The following is a 20,296-nucleotide window of genomic DNA, read 5'->3' on the forward strand; positions in this document are numbered from 1 at the left end:
ATATATTTGAACTAAAATCTCCTTGGTATGCGATACATGTCTAGAAGTTTTCCTAGCGGCAGTAACTAAAGCATTCAATAAAGAATTATCAAATTCTGCGCAAATCGTAGGCAAAGTTAAATTACTGGCAATAAGACCGTGATTAATTTTTTCCCTTCGTTGCTCGTTGTTCTTTACTTCTTCCCACTCATAACCCTAACAACAATGCTAACACCAACCGAAATTGAGCTAAAACAGGAGACGTTTAAAAATAAAGTTACATAATCCTGTCCGACCACAATTAGTTTTGTTCAAAATCTTGAAAAGCAGCAGGACATTGAGAACCACGAAACCAGGGACTAGACAATGTATGATGACGAACATCCGTTCAAATATATCGACATTAGAAAATTCTTAAATATATTTTACGAATATATCTACTAAAATCTGAGAACACTCAGGTAGCTCACGTAAGTTCTATAAATGAAAGAGCCAGCGTTGTAAATATGTTGAAGGTAACTACAATTTAATTGGCATAAACTCTATTCAATTAATAATTAGAAATCAGTTTGTGGCCCTGATTGCAGAATTTAATCATACTTCAACGAACTATATTTCTCTTTCCTTTTATTCCACTTAAGCTCCTCGATTTTAGAATGGGCAAAGTAAGGTCAAATTAGTTATATTTCATTTTATAACCTTACAGAACTTACAGTAGTTTTTGCTTTGCAGTAAAGAACTAACAGAAGTAACAGGAAGAAGTTGTGACAAGAGATATTGCCGGCCAACAGGTGTGGAACTTGTAACTGGGCCAATGATGTGTCAGTATTTTCACCGACAATGGCCATTACCTCCACTTAAACCGACAGGGCAGGAAACTAGTTTCTCCCAGTGTGAGAGGAAACGACAAAATCAATCAGCGTACCTTAGGTCTATAAAATATTAGCGAATAGTTTAAGGTCTGAGAGCCAATTTAGATTGTACACAATTTATTTTTTCGTGATATTGATAAAGGAATTTCCTTAAGAAAGAAATCGATTGTTATCCGCTTGATTGGGATCGGAATTGGGGAATTGAAATAGTCAAAAATATTAAATAGTAATTTTTCTCAGAACATTATAGATTTAAAATAAAGACTAGGCACATAGCTAATAGATATATCAGCGCGTAAAAGGCACCTTTTTACCCAAAATTGTGGCATTTTTATATCTGGGTGACGTTGATTTAACTCTAATTTTCGGTCAGGTTTCAAGTATATCATGCTAATAAAAGATCTTAGAATTAAATTACTTTTTAATATTTTTAACCCTTTCAATAACCTACCATTTCGACCCATACTAAAACTATAGTGACTTATAATTGATTCTTTTATTAGGGAAAATTCCTGTACCGATTTCACGAACAACTAGGCTGTATGCGGCTGCAAATCAAAGGCACATTAATATCTCATCATCTAGAAACGTGGCAGGCAATTTTGACTGGAATGAGGACAAAATTTAGAAATTTCAATGATAATTTCACTCTGTAGCTTCGCGTGCTTGGCATTTTTAAAGCAGTAAAACTCAAAGTTTCTGTGCAAGATGAGACGTGTCTCATACACAAACTAGTAAAAGAGAAATGTTTAACATTTTTATGTTCACCTTATTGATAACCATGATGGCAACGAAAAGATTGCAGCATTGCCAATTTTTTACACAAAATGAGTTTTCTCATAATTACATTATGTGCAAATTAAAATACATATTAAACTAAAATAAATAAATAAAAAAATACTTAAAATCACATCTAAAAAATCGTATAAATGTCAACAACTAAGATTAAGATTTATAAAAAAGATTGTGCAGTGCTGGTCTCACACATTTTTATTTTAGCAGGATGTAGAAAGTTATCCTCAATTTGATTTTAGAACTTTCAATAGAGAGTATTGATTGATCTTATGATCAGTAATATTACTAATTAATTAGTAACGAGCGGAGTTTATTCGGTAAGTTCATTGCACGCTTAAAATTAAATTTATTGGACCGAATTTATTTCTTCTTATTGCGATTATTGTGTTTTAAATCGCACTAATTTTCTTTAAAAAATTAAAAAATTCTAAAGAATAAAATTACTATGAAATAAGTGAAATACATTTAAAAAGCCAACATACACTTTTAATTGGGTCCAGCAACATTTTGAGAGCAGTTAAACAACAATATTTGTGTTTTAAATAGTTCAAAGGTTAGGAGCAAGATTTATTGTGCTCGAAAAGTGGTTGAAAAAACAATTACTGGGGGAGGTTTTAGGGCGAGCAGCCGTACTAATTACAGACGAACTGCTCGCTGCTTTTATAAAACATTTCCAGTGGCAACGCCGGTGGATTTTCCGGTCTGGCTCTGCACCCTTTGGAGCACGTCTGAATACGGGATCAAATTGAAACCAAGTCTGTTACGAGGTCTCCTTCCTTCATGAATAGTTAAGGGCGCGTATCTCGCTGCCCATTTTACCGTCGTTTATGTTCTTTCATATTCCAGCGATATCTTGCGGCGCGTGTTGGTACTACTGGCTCCAATGTAAATTACAATACTGTACGATTCGTTACACGTTTATCAGATAACGTTATCGGGCATTGAATGCAGCATAAAATAAGGAAAAAAGGATAAATTTAAGAATGTTTTAATATTTTAACATTTATCTCATGGGTAACATTAATGGCAACGTAAAACATTAAAAGAAAACCAGATTTTCAAACAAACTTAGTAAATCAAGGAATTTTATTATTTGACATAGAAACGCCTTTTGATGATATTTTTTGTTCTATTAGGACAAGAAGAAGCTTAGCAATTGCACCTAGTCATAAAAGAACTTTTGGGGAGTGACAGGATATTCCGGATGGGTAAGCTTGGGGATAGAGGCTGCCTCCTGTCAATATCCATGAGGAAATATTTAGGGCATTAGTTTCATTCAAGTCCCCTCGGAAGAAGGAGAAGCCAGTTCTGAATCACTTCTTCAGTCAAAGCAGGCAAGGGGTGGAAAGACCTTATGTCTAGCCTAGTAAGAACCTTTGACCCTTAGGAGAATCCCACCAACCCCAACAGTCATATCCCGCAGTAGACTAGACTTATCGATAACCCTCGATGTCCCTAGAATATCGACATTTGCGGTTAGCGATGTGCCGCTCCTGAACATCCATAAGAATGTCCAAACTTAAGTGTAACATCGGATTTTGCTTCACTCAGTGGAAGGTATAAACCATCCAGAAGTTAACCCTCCTGAGGGTTATGACGACATTACTTTTCTGGATTAGTTAGTATGGTTTTGGTACATTCTTCCAGGTCCTTCGAAACTTCGTTGTATCGGTTGGTTCAGAAGTATCATTCAGATTCAGAACAGTAAAACTTTTGTAAAATTGGTATGAAACTAAAAAGTACTATTAAGATACAATAGATTGAACAAGTAATACTCCATTTTTATTTGTTCTAATATTGGTTGGTTTTGAAAAAGTTCAAATTTTCTGAGTACTCCGTAAAAACAACTATTTGCAGTTTGGAAGAGTATGGGCATAATTAAAAGTAATGCATCACTTGAATGTGTAAATAATGCGTTTTTAATCCTGACATTTAATAGCTTTCATGTTGAAAAGCCTAAGAATTTGTCATACCACTCAGAAATTATTAATGTTAACGTGTAATTACTGTATAACGTAGCATTATTACAAGTTTGTCGTTTTGGCTGAATCTAAAGTTTTGCAATAAAAGGTTTAGTGCAGTCTACAATCACCCAAGTTAATAACGGGACGGTAATAGGACAAGTTGGTTACAGTTTGTAAACTATCTCGGTTAGTTAGGGCTTCCAAAGTCTCTTTACTAACTGGATCTTACCGAGTTAACTCTGAATGAAGTCTATGATGGAAAATTTACATAATTTAGGATTTAATTAATTTAAATAATAATCATAGCATTAATAAAAGATCAACAAGCTGTATTTAATGAAACAGGTGTAATTTATGTGAACATCTCTTGGCACGACGTATATATGTCGACAGCAAACACCCAACTTATTTGTGAATCTGATAAGAAATAAATTGATCATTAGGCGCGATAACTTTAGTGGGGATAAAAATAGGAGGGATTACCCATAAGAGGGCTACAAATATCAAGTGATAATTTCCAAGGTCAGCAGCTCAAATCCAGCCGAGCGAAACGAAATTAGCATCAGCCAACCATAGTAGAACTAAATATTTAGTTGAAAATGGTGACTTTAAACCTGTTTATGTCGTTGGCTAACAATGGTATACTTGTTTTGATAGTTTCAGATATCATAATACAATTTCTGTGAAGTTCATTCTTTTATTCTGAATCAAAATTTCGGGAAATATCACGGGTATATTTCAATATACTTTACAATGATACTGGTGGTATTACAATGAAACATTTTGTAATAGCTTTAGAATATACGTTCGCTTAAATATAATACTCTAGTTCAGTTCCTTCCAATATGTTCTTACTCATCTCTACCACGGAGAGAGAAAGGCCATGAGAGAATATGGTTAAGTATCGATTTTCAAAACTATTGAATTCTATTCAGTTGATTCTGGGTGGAACTCTAATCATAGGGTATTTTTAATGGTACTGCACATGTGTACTGTTTTACATAATAATGCTCGAATCATATGCTGCACATGTGTTAGCGAATCAGAACTGATTAAAAATGTTCTTTCTCAATTCTTAGGGCACTACGAATCCTACACCTCACTTGAATGGCTTACCTTAGAGTATATCAACAGGAATTGCATTGTTTTCACGTGGGAAGTGAAAAATCCAAGGTAAACGTATAACTTGTAACTCAAATTATTTAATATGGAATTATTATCGCAAAACAACCGAATCAAGCAACGTTGAGCGTGGCTGCTGCTTGGATGTGTGACCGCTGAGCGATCCTGTCCTTGCAAGCAGTCCGCCTGCCCAGCCATTGAAGTGGTTCGGAAGTCACCTTTAAGCCGTTGGTCCCCAGTTTAAGTGTTAGAGAGGGCTTATTTAGCCCTAACTTCACCTGGTAAAATAAGACATTCTTTGACTTTTTCGACTACAGGTTACCATTCTACAGGCCTTACTTTCAATTGACATTATTATAACTCTATATATTCCTTTGTCACTAGCTCTCCTCATCTATTGAACAATTTAACTTGTAGTGTCATTTCCTATAGACGTGAGGAGACAAATAGGAATAGACAAATAGGAACGTCTGTTGGTATAAAATGTCTAGAACTTAATAGAACGCTTCTAACTCATCAGATGATTGAATTTTTACTTCAGAATACTTTTAAAGTTCTTTTGTTTTTGGCGTTAGAGTCGAGCATTCATAAGTACTTGAAAGAGTAGTATTTTTTTGCTTTTTAGACCTTTTTAAGTACATTATTGAATAGTTTAATTTCATGAAGATCGTAGTGTTATTTTCCGGTTAAAATATTTTATATAACGAATTAACCGATACAAAATTGAGCATTGAATACTCCGACAGAATGTAACGGAATAGTGAAGCACAGACGATTAGAGTGCCCCTTGACTTTTTGACTCAACATAAAAAGAATTCTTCTTAAGACCAAGAGGAACCTAAGCACCTAACTTCAAGTATATAATACTGTTCTATCAAGATTTATTGCATGTACTGACTGAAAAACGAAAATACAGACGAACAGATTGACCTTTGACATATTGACCAGAAATACAACGAATAGGAGATTTTCTTTGACCAAGACGAACCTACGTACTAAGCTTCAAAGTCTATAGGATATTTATATCAAGATAAATCTCATAAAAGGACAGAGAGACGGATGAACAGTTACGTGATTATAAAGGCTCTGCCGGATAATGATAAATGTTAATCATTATAAAATATCAACAATTGACGTTTTACAAAATGCCTTATTATTTACATGAATAATCTTTGATCTTTTTATAGAAGTGGATTAAAACATGAACATTTATTCTAATTACGTCATTAAGTATAACAAGCTGCGTGAGGAGCAGCGAGGGCTTAAGCGTCGGACCAGTTAAGCTCGTTAGTTTAGCCAGGATCATATATAAACAGGTAAGTTTCATGTACATGACGCAAGAGCTGCTCGGAGTGAAATTGCATCTACACGGGGAAGTGAAAAGTTATGTTCCAGCCTTCACGGACTTAGGGATTACTTACAGTTTATAAGATTCACCTTGACGTCAACTCATTTTCACTTAATATTAGCTGCAGATAGATGAATAAATTCGTTGTTTATAATTTGTTCCTTACAGTGTACAAAAATAAAACCACATTTTTATGGAAACGTTTCTTTTAGAACTAAATACATTTTTCAATCTGTGAACGTCATATTTTTGCTAGCTTAACTCGTTGCCTTTCTTTGTGTTTTCATTAGAGTTTATACTCATAATAAATTTTATACTTTTAAAATAATTGTTTATAACCATAAATCAGTAGTAAACGTAAAATTATTACTCGAATTATTTAATGGGGACTCGGACGTGACGAACTATTTAATGGGGACTCGGACGTGTCGAACTATTAAATGGGGACTCGGACGTGACGAATTATTTAATGGAGACTCGGACGTGACGAACTATTTAATGGGGACTCGGACGTGACGAACTATTTAATGGGGACTCGGACGTGACGAACTATTTAATGAAGCTCGGACGTGACGAATTATTTAATGTGGACTCGGACGTGACTAATTATTTAATGGGGACTCGGACGTGACAAACTATTTAATGGGGACTTGGACGTGACGAACTATTAAATGGGGACTCGGACGTGACGAATTATTTAATGTGGACTCGGACATGACGAATTATTTAATAGGAGACTCGGACGTGACGAATTATTTAATGGGGATTCGGACGTGACCAATTATTTAATGGGGATTCGGACGAGACCATTTATTTAATGGGGACTCGGACGTGACGAACTATATAGTGGGGACGTGATGGGTAATCCCCCCGCTCAGGGTTAGTTGGAGGGATTACCCATCAGTCTGTAGGAGGGACAGGGTGAAGCCCTTACTTTTATCCAATTAAACCCGGCAAACAGTCCAAAGTCCAGGTACAGGTACCATGGAAGGCCATACTTTCATTTTACAAGATCACAACTGGATTTATTCCTCATAGCTCACCTCAGATTCTTCGTTTGAAGTTTGTTTTTGACGATGGAAGGATTGTGAGGGAAACTGGATTTTACGGACATTTGCCAGTGATACAAAAACCTAGTAACACTACGTTTCGAGATCTGAAATCTGATCTCTTCTTCAGGTAAATAACTAACCTAACACATAATCGCCTCAGATCTATATAACAATATAATCCTTAGCATCGTGGCGTATGTTTTTTCTAAGAAGTCCATAAGAGCATTGATCCTCCGTTTCCTATAGACATGTTGCATGTTGGTTTGAAAAGTATAGAACTGCACAGCACGCTTCTAACTCATCAGAGGATTGCAACCCAAATCTTAGGTCAGCAACCCAAATCCAGCCAAGCGAAACGAAATTAGCATCAGCCAACCATATTAGAATGAAACATTTAGTTGCAAATGGTGACTTTCAGCTTGATTATGTCGTTGGCTAATGGTGGTATAGCTACCATTTGAGTGTCTGACAGTTGGTTTTAAATGTGCCAATTTAAAAATTACAACCCCGTAAAATATTTATTACAATTTTTAACCCTTTCGGGACTGTCCCATTTAGGTTTCCACCAAACTAAAGCTGCTTTTGATTAATTTCTGCCAGGTAAAATTCATGTACGAATGAATGAGTAGGTTGTATGCTTAAAAAATCCAACACTCACTCATGGAATAATTCAGTTGTATGGTGCTTCTGAAATACGAATGACAGAAGTGATAGAATGATAGAGACGCCTGTTGTAAATTACTGATTTTGACTTTGTAAGAAGAATCTTAAACTTCAAACACGTCCACGCCCTTATTGTTATCGTAGAGCTATGGTAGAAATACATTTTTAAAGACAAAGTAAATAACCAAGTGATGTTTGAAGTTCAACATTGTTATTATGGCGTCAAAATCCAGATGGTCCCCCATACAAACTTAAGGCACTTAATAACATTTTCTTCATAGTCAAAGGACACATTTAAAAATTGTGTACTTATTGCATAATTCTTGTATTATTCAGATCTGAAAAGTCAAAATTAAATTTCCTCTTTATGAGTAACAACCTTTGTCGCTTACAATGTACTTAAACACAGCGCCAACTTTATATAAAGCTGAGAAATAACTAAAGTTTGGAAGTAAATTGTTTACAGAGTGAATCCGACGGAAAGAAGCGTCGCAGGAGTTTTAACAAATTAAAACAAACGCCCGCGACGGGCCACTAACTAACCAATGTTATCTACAGCTTCACCGGTTTGTGCAGATAAACATTTCGCAGGGTTTATAAAACGTTATTGTTATTTAATGTTTCCTAATTACCCGTAAGATATGGTCTCGTTCTGGTGTGCAAGACATACAGTATTAATTTAAAATTTTATCATACAGGGTGTCTCTCTCCATAACTCTCTGGACAAAGGTATACCAAGTTTTTTTAGGTCAAGACATATATTTCACCATATGAATATGGATCTCCAAAGGCTTAGTTTCCCATCTGTCGATCTGTACGTGTTTTTATAAAAAAATAATATCTTAAAAACTAATAATTAATTAAATTATACCAAATTTGGCTCAAATGTTTATGATAAGAAGGCCAGTTACTGATAAATATATCGTGAAATTATCTTTCTTTAAAAAAAAAATGGCGGCCATTAAAACTTTTAAACTTTGAATATCTTAAGAACCTGCAATTTTTCTTAAGAATTACACGAATAACAGTTTTTAGAGGATTTAATCACAAATCTAATGACATTAAAATTATTTAAATCGAATAATAAATAGCTGATGTTGAGCAGATTTACTGTGACAATACATGGCTCATATTGAGAGCTGCCGTTTATTCAGTGTTTGTATTGTTGGCTATTCAATGAGAACCTCAATCTAAAACAAATCAAGTTGGTTTCCATAATAATAATGTACCACCAATAATTAAAGTCCCAATATATCGAGGAAATGCTCAAACTTTAAAGGTACTCCGATGACGATGGAAAGATTGTGAAGATATTGAGACGTTTTCAGTTATTTTTCATCACTCAGTGATACGAGAAATCGTCATTGTCATCATTCTGTGTTACAGTTGCCACTGTCAACAATCGCTCAGGTGCCAGACCTGTCGTGACTTGTGTTCTTAGTTTAGTTTCTTTACTCGGCAGTATATATCGAGTATGTCACACAAATAACAGTACACACAGTCAGGGTGGTATACATGAATGTCAAGGGTTGATAATTAGTGTTTATTTTATTAAGAGCTTGTCTCAGAGATAGTATGCATGGAGTTGACACACAACATGTTTGTTGTCATTGCTGAAGTGAGCGAGTTACAACGATTTGGTTTGGTGTGTGTACTTCATCCTAGATTGAAGTTATGTGTTAGGTTAGTTACCTACCTGAGGGAAAGACCAGATTGCAGTGTCTCCAACTTATCGTTACTAATTTCTTGTATCACAGGACGATGGAAAATGCTTGATCAATCCTGTTATCTCTCTCGTGTTGTAGAATGTTCAATGCACAGAGAGAGAAAGAAATCTTTAAACAACTTAGATCAAAACAGATCATGAAATAAATAAGGTAGTTGTTAAGTAATATTTGGAAACAAAGTTCAGAGAATAAGATAAAAAGTTTCTGGATGCTGACTTTTTGATCTGCTGGTATTGATACGGAAATTATGTGAAATTGTATGTTAAAATAGAATACACCGAGATATTTAATAAATATATTATAAAATTTAATTATATATATATATATATATATATTATAATTATATATGTATATATATATATATATATATATATATATATATAATGTGGGTCTTTTTTATTGTTGGTTGTAAGCTCTAAGTGTACTGAAAATCATTAATCGTTACATTATTCCCAGTTACCTATTATTAATAGACTTGATATTTTAGATCTGTATTCATTACTACTGTCGGTTTTTGTAGTTTCAGTTAAATATCTAGTTATAAGATTCATAAATTTTAAAAAAATTTTAATCCTGACTTTAAAACAACACTGAAAAATAAAATGTTTGACCTTTGAAGTGGTCCTATTAGTTTTTGACTTCATGGCATTTTTAAATTTCACAGTCACTCCCTTTGACATATCTTTCTTTAAGATAGAAAATATTCAATACATTTTTTCATTATCTCACCACCATTTGTAGACATTTCAAGAAGAAACTACAATCAGACCGGGGAAAAAAAACAGCTGAGGTACGAAAAATAACCTTGTTTAAGTATATGAGCTAGAACTTCAAGGAATGGCTTAGTTTTTTATAAATGGTTACATGACTTTTTAAAGTCAATTCAAGTTAAGAAAATATGTAATTTAAAAATTAAATATTACTAAAATAATTCATATTTTTCAACACACGTTAAAAACGGCGCAATACAGTATGGCGGTTATCGGGAGATAACCGAATCAAGCAACGTCGAGCGTGGCTGCTGCTTGGATGGATGGCCGCTGAGCGATCCTGTCCTTGGAAGCATCCCACCTGCCCGGCCGTTGTTGGCGATTCGGAGTCGCCTTTAAGCCGTTGGTCCCCAGATTTAAGTGTTAGAGAGGGATTATTACCTCTAACTCCACTTGATAAAGTTTACTTAGTTACTTTTATATTACTTTTCTTTATACGTCACTCCCTTAAGTCATCATTCATATAACTATTACTCGCCTTCGGCTCGCTGGGGGCTACGCCCCCAGGCCCCCAAAGTAAGTGCCTTAAATTCGGGGATATGATTTGATTTGGTGATAGGTAAAATTCGGGGGTTAATACATCAGGGGATTTAATTTACTCAGTTGGTTATTTGGTCATAACAGGAAATTACGACACACCCCAGGCTCCCTTTCGGGTGTTGGCCAAATTTGGGGATAAGCGGAAATCGGAATTATCTTGGACCTATGTTATTTAATTTTTCAGTTTTAATCAAAGTTTTGACTTTAATGGCGTTTTAAACGGTTAACCGTTTAGAGATACGAGAAAAAGTAACCGGACCTTTCCTGTCGGAAATTTAATTTTATCTTTCGGGTTGTGCCCTCAGATTTGATCTACGACCAACCGTTTCAACCACTATCAGGCAGAATGTTAAAGGGGGTTAAGACATCAGGGGGTTTAATTTAGTCAGGATATTGCCTGGTCATATGAACAAATTCCCGGGGGGGTTAATGTTACAAGGGGTTTAATGACACACGTGGGCCTATTTTAGAGGGTGTTGTGTCTGTGAACGTAATAAAAAACACTCTGTCCCTATCTACTATTGAAACTTTCACTAACGCTCAGCCCAACTCCCGACGTGGGGGGGGGGTTTTAGTCACTTGTTAACGTAGTAATACAAGGTCAAGCTGGAACCAGCATGAAGCGCACTAATTAAATTTAAAAATTTAAAACACCTAAAAGTAACGACGAAGAATTTGTCATTTAGAGCATTTATCAGGCTTACGGAAAGATAAACGATAGAAAGCTGTTGAATCTTTTTTTTAGATCCTATGAATAGCTAGTTACAAAAAATTTTGCATTTAAGCTAGGGCTAAACGGTTCGGCAAATATCGAGCCCAGAAGTTAAGTTTGTGAGTGAAATTTTCAACATAATCACGTTTTACGGCTAAAACCATGAAAGATAGAGTAAAATGTCACTGGACCTCTTTTGTAGACCTCATTGTTTCGTATTAAAATGCGATTTTTATTCTACCCTAAGTTCAAAGGTTCGCTCAACACAGAGCCCAGAAAAACAATATCTCACGTAAAACGTAAAGAATCTATACTTTAAAACACGTTTTATGCGGCCAACCGTTGATGATAGGGCAAAAATGTCACTAACTTTTTGGTAGATCACGCAATTTTCTAAATCCCATTGAAAATTTGTTTTGAGCTGCGACCAACCGTTTTAGCCGCTATCGAGCCCGAAAGGTAAATTTTTAGGCGAAATTTCAAAATATTTTTAATTTAATCGCGTTTTGCGGCCAAACCAAATGAGTTAGAGCAAAAGTCACTAGATCTTTGTTGTAGTTCACTTTATTTCTGACTATGAATTTTTCGTCAGATCGAAGCTAGCTCCAACAGTTCGCCCGCTATCGGGCTTCAAAGAAAAGTACCTGCAAGGGCAAAAAGGGGTCACGTTGCGAATTTTTTTGAGGGGTTCAAAATTAAAAAATTCCTGTTTTCAGACTTTTCCCGGTGGTATGAAGACTCCAGCTACGTGTGTGCAAAATTTGGTGTTTCCAGCACTTCTAGAAGTGGGTTAGAATTTGTATACTCTATCAGTGAGTCAGCCAGTACAACGCTTGGCATAAAAGTCTGCACTGGTCAGCTATTGTGTAAACAGATATAGTGTAAATAAATTTAAAAACTACCTTTATCAGATTATTAAGTTGATCAGGGGGTGTGTATTTTAATCAGGAGTTCATCAACCAAGAAATTCCCGGGAGAGAGCGTTTATGTTCTCAGGGGTTAAAGAACGCGTGTACTTTTCTAGTAAATTTGTGCCTGGGCACGAGGAATTTTTTATCAAAATAAAACGTTGATCAGGGGGTCTAAATTACTTCGGAAATTATCATTCCTCACGCCAGAGTTTTGACAATGAACTAATATTCATAAAATTAAACAAAACACACACTCTGTCCCTATCTACTATTGAAGCTTCACTAACGCTCAGCCAACTCCCGATGTGGAGGAGGGTTTTAGTCACTCGTTAACCTAGTAATACAAGGTCAATCTGGAACCAGCATTGAATCGCACTAATTATAGTTGCAAAATTTAAAAAACACCTAAAAGTGACGACAAAGAATTAGCCATTTAGAGCATTTATCAGGCTTACGGAAAGATAAACGATAGAAAGCTTGCTGGGCCGTTTTTGTAGATCCTATCAATAGCTACTTACAAAAAGTTTTACATTTAACCTAGGGCCAACGGTTCGGCACTATCGAGCACGAAAAAGTAAGTTTTTAAGTGAAATTTTAAATATAATCACGTTTTTACGGCTAAATCATGGAAGATAGAGTCGTTTAAAATTTGTTTTGAGTTACGAACCAACCGTTTAGCCGCTATCAAGCCGGAATGTAAATTTTTAGGCGAAAATGTCCAATATTTTCACTTAATCGCGTTTTTGCGGTCAAACTAAGGGAAAATATAGTAAAAAGTCACTGGACCTTTTTTGTAGGTCATCTTATTTCCTAAATAAAACGTTAGTCTTATTTTGACCTCCGACCAATGGTTTCGCCGCTATCGACCCCAAAAACAAAAGTTTCGCCGTAAAAGTTACAACAAAATTGTACATAATCACGTTTTTCGGCCAAACCAATCGAGATAGGGCAAAAGATTACTGGACCTTTTCTGTAGATCGCGCAATTTGCTAAATTTGATGGGTCAATCAGATTTGAGCTACGACCAACGGTTCGGCCGCTATCGGGCTTCTTGAAACATTATTTTTATCGAAAAAAATCTCTGGAATTTCAAATGTTCGAGCGTTTTGTCGCTTAACCATGGAAGATAGAGCAAAAAGTCATTAGACCTTTTTTGTAGTTCACTTCATTCCTGACCATGAATTTTCCGTCAGATCCGAGCTAGCTCCAACGGTTCGCCCGCTATCGGGCTTACAAAAAATGCCTGCAGGGGTGAAGAATGCGCGATTTTTTGGGAATTTTTTTGAGGGGTTGAAAATGAAAAATTCTCACTTTTCGGGATTTTCCTGGTGGTTACACGTGGGAAAGCTATCTGTGTACCAAATTTCAAGTCTCTAAACTCATCTGGAAGTAGGTTAGAAATTTAGTATACGTGAGTCAGTCAGTCAGTCAGTTACACATGCGGTTGTATATATATTAGACTCGCCTTCGGCTCGCTGGGGGCTACGCCCCAGGCCCCCAAAGTAAGTGCCTTAAATTCGGGGATATGATTGATTTGGTGATAGGTAAAATTCGGACATGATGTCATGCCAGGAAATTCGCAGGGAGGGGGTTTAACGTTACCTGCGGATAAGACGTCAGGGGGTTATCTGGTCATACCAGGAACTTCCCACGGGGGGGGGTTAAGAGATTTGGTGATTGGTTAAAATTCGGACATGAGGTCATGCCAGGAAATTCGCAGGGAGGGGGTTAACGTTACCTGGGAATAAGACGTCAGGGGGTTATCTGGTCATACCGGGAAATCCCAGGGGGGGGGGTAATGCTACCGGGGGTTAACGACACACCCCAGGCTCCCTTTCGGTGTGTTGGCCCAAATTCGGGGATATAAGCGGAATTCGGAATTATCTTGGACCTATGTTATTTAATTTTTTCAGTTTTAATCAAAAGTTTTGACTTTAAAGGCGTTTTACGGTTAACCGTTAGAGATACGAGAAAAAGTAACTGGACCTTTCCTGTTCGAAAATTTAATTTTTAAAATTTAATTCGATTGTGACCTCAGATTTGATCTACGACCTATGGGTTAGTCGGTACAACGTTTGGGATAAAAGTCTGCACCGGTCAGCTGTTGTGTAAACAGATTTAGTGTAAATAAATTAAAAACTGCCTTTATCAGATTATTAAGTTGATCAGGGGGTTTAATTTAATCAGGAGTTCATCAACCAAGAACTTCCCCGGGAGAGGGGGTTTATGTTCTTGGGGGTTAAAGAACGCGTGGTGTACTTTTCTAGTAAATTTGTGTCTGGGCACGAGGAATTTTTATCAAAATAAAACGTTGATCAGGGGTTTAAATTACTTCGGAAATTATCATTCCACGCCAGAGTTTTGACAATGAAGTAATATTTCGTAAATAAAAAAAAAAAAAAAAAAAAAAAAAAAAAACACTCTGTCCCTATCTACTATTGAAGCTTCACTAACGCTCAGCAAACTCCGATGTGGAGGGGGTTTTAGTCACTCGTTAACGTAGTAATACAAGGTCAATATGGAACCAGCATGAATCGCTTTTCACTTAATCGCATTTTGCGGCCAAACTAATGGAGATAGAGTAAAAAGTCACTAGACCCTTTTATGTAGATCGCTTCATTTCCTATATCTAACCTTTGTTTTATTTTGCCCTCCGACCAATGGTTTCGCCGCTATCGACCTCAAAAACAAAGTTTTCACGTGAAAATTACAAAAAGAATTGCACATAATCACGTTTTTCGGCCAAACCAATGGAGATAGGGCAAAAAGTCACTAGACCTTTTCTGTAGATCGCGCAATTTGCTAATTTGATGGGTCAATCAGATTTGAGCTACGACCAACGGTTCGGCCGCTATCGGGCTCGAAACATTATTTTTAACGAAACAATCTCTGGAATGTCAAATGTTCGAGCGTTTTGTCGCTTAACCATGGAAGATAGAGCAAAAAGTCACTGGACCTTTTTTGTAGTTCACTCCATTCCTGACCATGAATTTTTCGTCAGATCCGAGCTAGCTCAACGGTTCGCCCACTATCGAGCTTACAAAAAAAAGCCTGCAAGGGTGAAAAAATGCATGAATTTTCTCGAATTTTTTTTGAGGGGTTTAAAAAGTAAAAAAGTCCGGTTTTCAGACTTTTCCTCCGGGTCATATTGTGAAAGGTACCTGCGTTGCCAAATTTCAAGTTTCCAGCACTTCTAGAACTATGTTAGAATTTGTATCTATCCATCAGTCAGTGAGTGAGTTACACATGCGGCTGTATAAGTATTTAGATTACAAATCTTTAACCTTGATTTTAACCATTTTTTCTATGGACCAGATTACAAGATAACTGAAACTACGGCTTTAAATTCCTTCAGTTCCGAGTTTAATGATTAAAACGTTTTTTATTTTGCTTGCAGAAGAGATACCTCAAAACATTTTGACTAATAAACTGTTTTAGTTGAAAAGTTAACATAAGCCCACTACCAGAAATTATAAAAGGAGGAGTAAACATCGGGCACAAATAATTGGGGTTAAGACGAGAAGAGCGCAAGGGTGTCCCCTAGGCTAAATTAAATTGATTGTGCGTGGGCAAGTTTGAAGTATTGTTATATCACAAAATTCAGTTGAAAGTGCGGTTAATCTAAGAAAGTTCTATAAATATATAGAGGCCCATCAGGAAATTAGGCAATTTATAAGGTCTATCATATTATCATATAAATCACGATTGTACTTAGATTTCTTATGTTTATAAACACTCCTCTATTCACCAGTTGGCCAGATTTCCATCTGAAACCCGGATTTGAGTTTATAGGAACAGAGGGAAATCCAAGTGATTAGTCTCCTCTTTTCAATTTCCAGTTTAATCTCAAAGGTAGAACTGAAACGAGCAAAGTTTCAATTCCATCAGAAATAACCGTTACTGAGATCTCTTGGACAATATTTTCAGGTCAAAAGAAACAATCAGCTCTGTTGCTTTCATATTACTCAGAGACTTTTTATTTCAATTTAATTGTCCGTGTTAACTACGTTTTAAAATGCAGAGATATTTAGTGAAATATTTTGTATATTTAATAGTTTTATAACGATCGTTCTTTTTACTCGACTACACTGCGATAATCGGTTTGTTCTGTAGACTAATTATTTTATCGTTTATTAACCTAAGGCGTTCTTTTTTATACTTAAACGAATTAATTGTGATACACATCCTTTTTCTAAAACTCTTTTAATCCTGTGTGTCCTTCCAAGAATTAATTTGATGAGTGATGCCCATAATTGTTTCAAATATTGCCGTATTGGGCACATTCAAGATTTGTTACTTCTCTACATAAATATAAAAAATAAGGCACAGAAATTAAGCAATATTGCAAAACAATGGGTATTAAAATACAAAAGTAATATTTTGTTATTAATGAATAAGAAACCTAGTGTACTGTACGTAAATAAATGTAATAAATGAAACAAACATAAGGCGTAAAACTATAATTTACAAATGATCATTAGCGTCTTTCGAGTCAGCAAGAGCATCTTGGTTTTCTCTTACGAGTAATGCCTACAGAAGACTGCATTACTCACGCTCATAGCGAATCTGCCTCTTACAGTGCTGTAATCCGTTTTAAAAATTTTAGATTAATTTTTTGTTTTAAGATAAATTTTCTGAAGACAAAAATGATTCTATAGGTTTTTGGTGACTGCTCGGCAATGTATAGGCATCAAAATTATGAATTAGAACAGTTTTATAATTAGACCCAAATACAACAGCTGGAGATAATAATGCCTTACAATGTATGTGATTTATGACTTCGGTAAATGGCAGGATTTTAAATACTTTCTGAATTAAGGAAATAAATGTTTTAATAAACTGTAGTGTAAAGATATCACATGCTTTTCATCAAATATATTCAAATGAAGTTACATGTTTTATAAATAAAAACATGTCACTCAATAAGTAGTTATTCATAAAAAACTACAAATTTACATATCTTTATTTTCAGCAGCTTTTCTGTGGGCTTGATTTCAAGATATCTCCAAATACTACTTCAAATTTCTAGAGCTGCTCCTCGTGTATAATCGAGATTATTTTCCTGTTTTTTTGTCTTTTCGGTTATTTTCATCTAAAAACATGATGAAATTTTTTAATTACTATCTCTACCAGTGGACAAAAATGTTCACAGTGAGTAAGATTAATATAAAACTCAATATAAAAAATAAATACATTTTATTACCTAGTGGTTTAATAGTACTCTTATTAAATAAAAGAAGATTTTAAATACAGAAATACAGTAATTAATGAAAAGTGATCAAGAATACTTTTTTATACAAAGCAATTAATATTTAAAAATAATAGCAAATAATTTATTATTACGGTATACTTTTACTTATAATGAAAATTTAATTAAGAGTTTTGTTATTTTAAATAAGTATATTTATAATAATTTAAATAAGTATATCAGCCCACGCAATTTTAGTCACTTACATTCTTAATGTAACACATTTACATTAAGAATGTAAGTGTTACGAAACATTGTACCAGAATACAATACGGGTCAGATGTAATTTATAACATTATGGATGTTTACAACTTTGTTTCTGTAGAAAAATCACCATTTGATTCCTAACACATTAATATAGATTTGTTTGTATCAGAACAAAGAGACTGCAGAAATGTAATAATGGATAAAAGCATGTGAATAGTAGACATCATATTTTATGCTATTATCATTTCATCAAGCGGAAAGTAATCATTTGGCCATTTCAATTACAATTACGTTTTAACATAGAAAAGTTCATTGCATCCTTTATGCGTTTTATTACACTGGGAAAACCTAACTCAATAATATTTATATCATTTTGAGCCTTTTCCTTAATTTCACAACTAATAACATAATTTTCTATGGGGTAATTAGTGTTATAGCAATATTGTAATGTATAAGTGAGTATTAATTTATTTAACACTGTATTCTATATACATTGCCATAAATACCACAGTTTAAAAACAGCTTTGTGAACACAACTTGATTAGCTTTGCATTATTTACAGTTCAGGAGATAGCAAAGTGATGAGAGAGATATCTTAATGAGATAACCGAGTCTAAAATTAAAATTCTAAGCAGTTATTTGAAATGGGGCCGGTTTGCTTAGTTCGTTGTTTTCATACTTGTTTCTCACTAAATCTGCAAATAAAATTATTTTAAAAACATTACTGGAGAAAGAAGAAAATGCCAATAACTACTTACATGATTAATTTTTATTTACATTCTTTTCTTTTTATTGGGTATTTTTAACGTAGAAGCCTGTAAATAGATCTTTGGAAAGTGTTTCAGTGGCAGTAAAACTAACAACTGCATTACACAGGAACCGCATTATGCATTATTTTTAGGATATTCACTTCCATTAGTTGCGATTTGTTCAGTTGGTCTAGCTTTGAGATGCCACATAGCTCTTTCCACTTTCTTTGTTTTCATCCCCATTTGCAATGGAAAAGCACTAATCCAAGATCATCGATCCAAGCTCTCATCCTCCCTTTGTCCATCTTCTGCAGGAGAAGACTGGGGTCTTTTTCGTTTAAGGGCCAGCACCTTACAAACATACTATACCTGACTGACAGTGCATTTAATCGTTTTTTTTGGTGTTATTAGTTCGTAGGGCAGTAGTCCAGGTACTACTTCTAGTATAAACTCGTCTTATCTTATCAGTGATAAACGCGCGCCGCTTATCTTTTGCCTGTAATGAAACCTGCGTTAGTTCTGTCTGAGTTTTGTAAAGCATGGTGAGTTGATCTGGGCTTGGACTTTGCAAGCTCGAGTTAATTTGTTTTCTAAAAGAGCAAGCAGCGCAAAGCGAGTTTTGAATAGGCAAGCTAGGGTCTTTCGTGCTGGCCCTTAAACGGAAAAGACCCGAAGAATGAATTGATTAAGTCATACTTCAGCACTGTAAGAGCATTTCCAAACATTTCCACCTTGAACAGAAGAACGATCCAAGAACGTAGCCAGGAAAAAGTCTTTTTTTTGGGGGGAGGGCGAATACTGATATTTTTCCCGTAGTGGACAGAGAGAGTAAGGGTCATTTAGTTCCTTACAAAGTTCTTGGCCCGTTTCTTTGTTGATAACGATATTTAATCAGTAAATATCAATAATACTGAGGTATTTAAATAGTAGGCTAATAATAATTAACTAAAATAGTAATTGAAAATTTGTGGGAGTCTGGATCCCTTGACCCCCTCGCTGGCTACATCCTTGGGCCAAACGAAGTAATCAATAGCTATGACCGATGGAAACTTTAGGGCTGTAACAGCCCCATATTTCCAAAACGTCTTAATATTTTATCGCTCTGTGTTCTCCCTTTTATGATCAGTTGCGAATGTATGCAAGTTTTACACTTCACGTTAACACAGCGCGTAAAGTGTACATTTATACTTTGTGTATGCACGTGTAAGAGCAACACTCACATTTCTTGCTTTATTTACTCCATAAAACGCATATAAAGGCTGTAGTGTGCCGCAGCATGGTAATGTTATTGTACCATCAAATATGCGCATAACGCGTTGCCACCCTGCATAACGCGTTGCCACGCCCTCGACAACTTGCCGAATTTGGCAACATTCCTGTCAATTGACATTGACATTGAATGATTAAATGTCCTTAGCAGAAATCTATGGTTTCTGATAATTTTTCTTTTGTTCACCTTTCATTTTTTTGATTAATATTATTTTCTTTAGCGTTTGTCATACTTGTAAGTAGAGGACGTGCGAGAACCGGAAATAGACCGCTCGCTCCCCCACAATTTCATTATTAATTTTCATTAAAACTACTCTTCCGGATTTAGATTTCTTCGGTATTTAATTTTAAAATAGATACTCCAACTT

This window comes from Homalodisca vitripennis, chromosome 4 (genome assembly GCF_021130785.1).
Source record: "Homalodisca vitripennis isolate AUS2020 chromosome 4, UT_GWSS_2.1, whole genome shotgun sequence".
In the NCBI taxonomy this organism is placed as follows: domain Eukaryota; kingdom Metazoa; phylum Arthropoda; class Insecta; order Hemiptera; family Cicadellidae; genus Homalodisca; species Homalodisca vitripennis.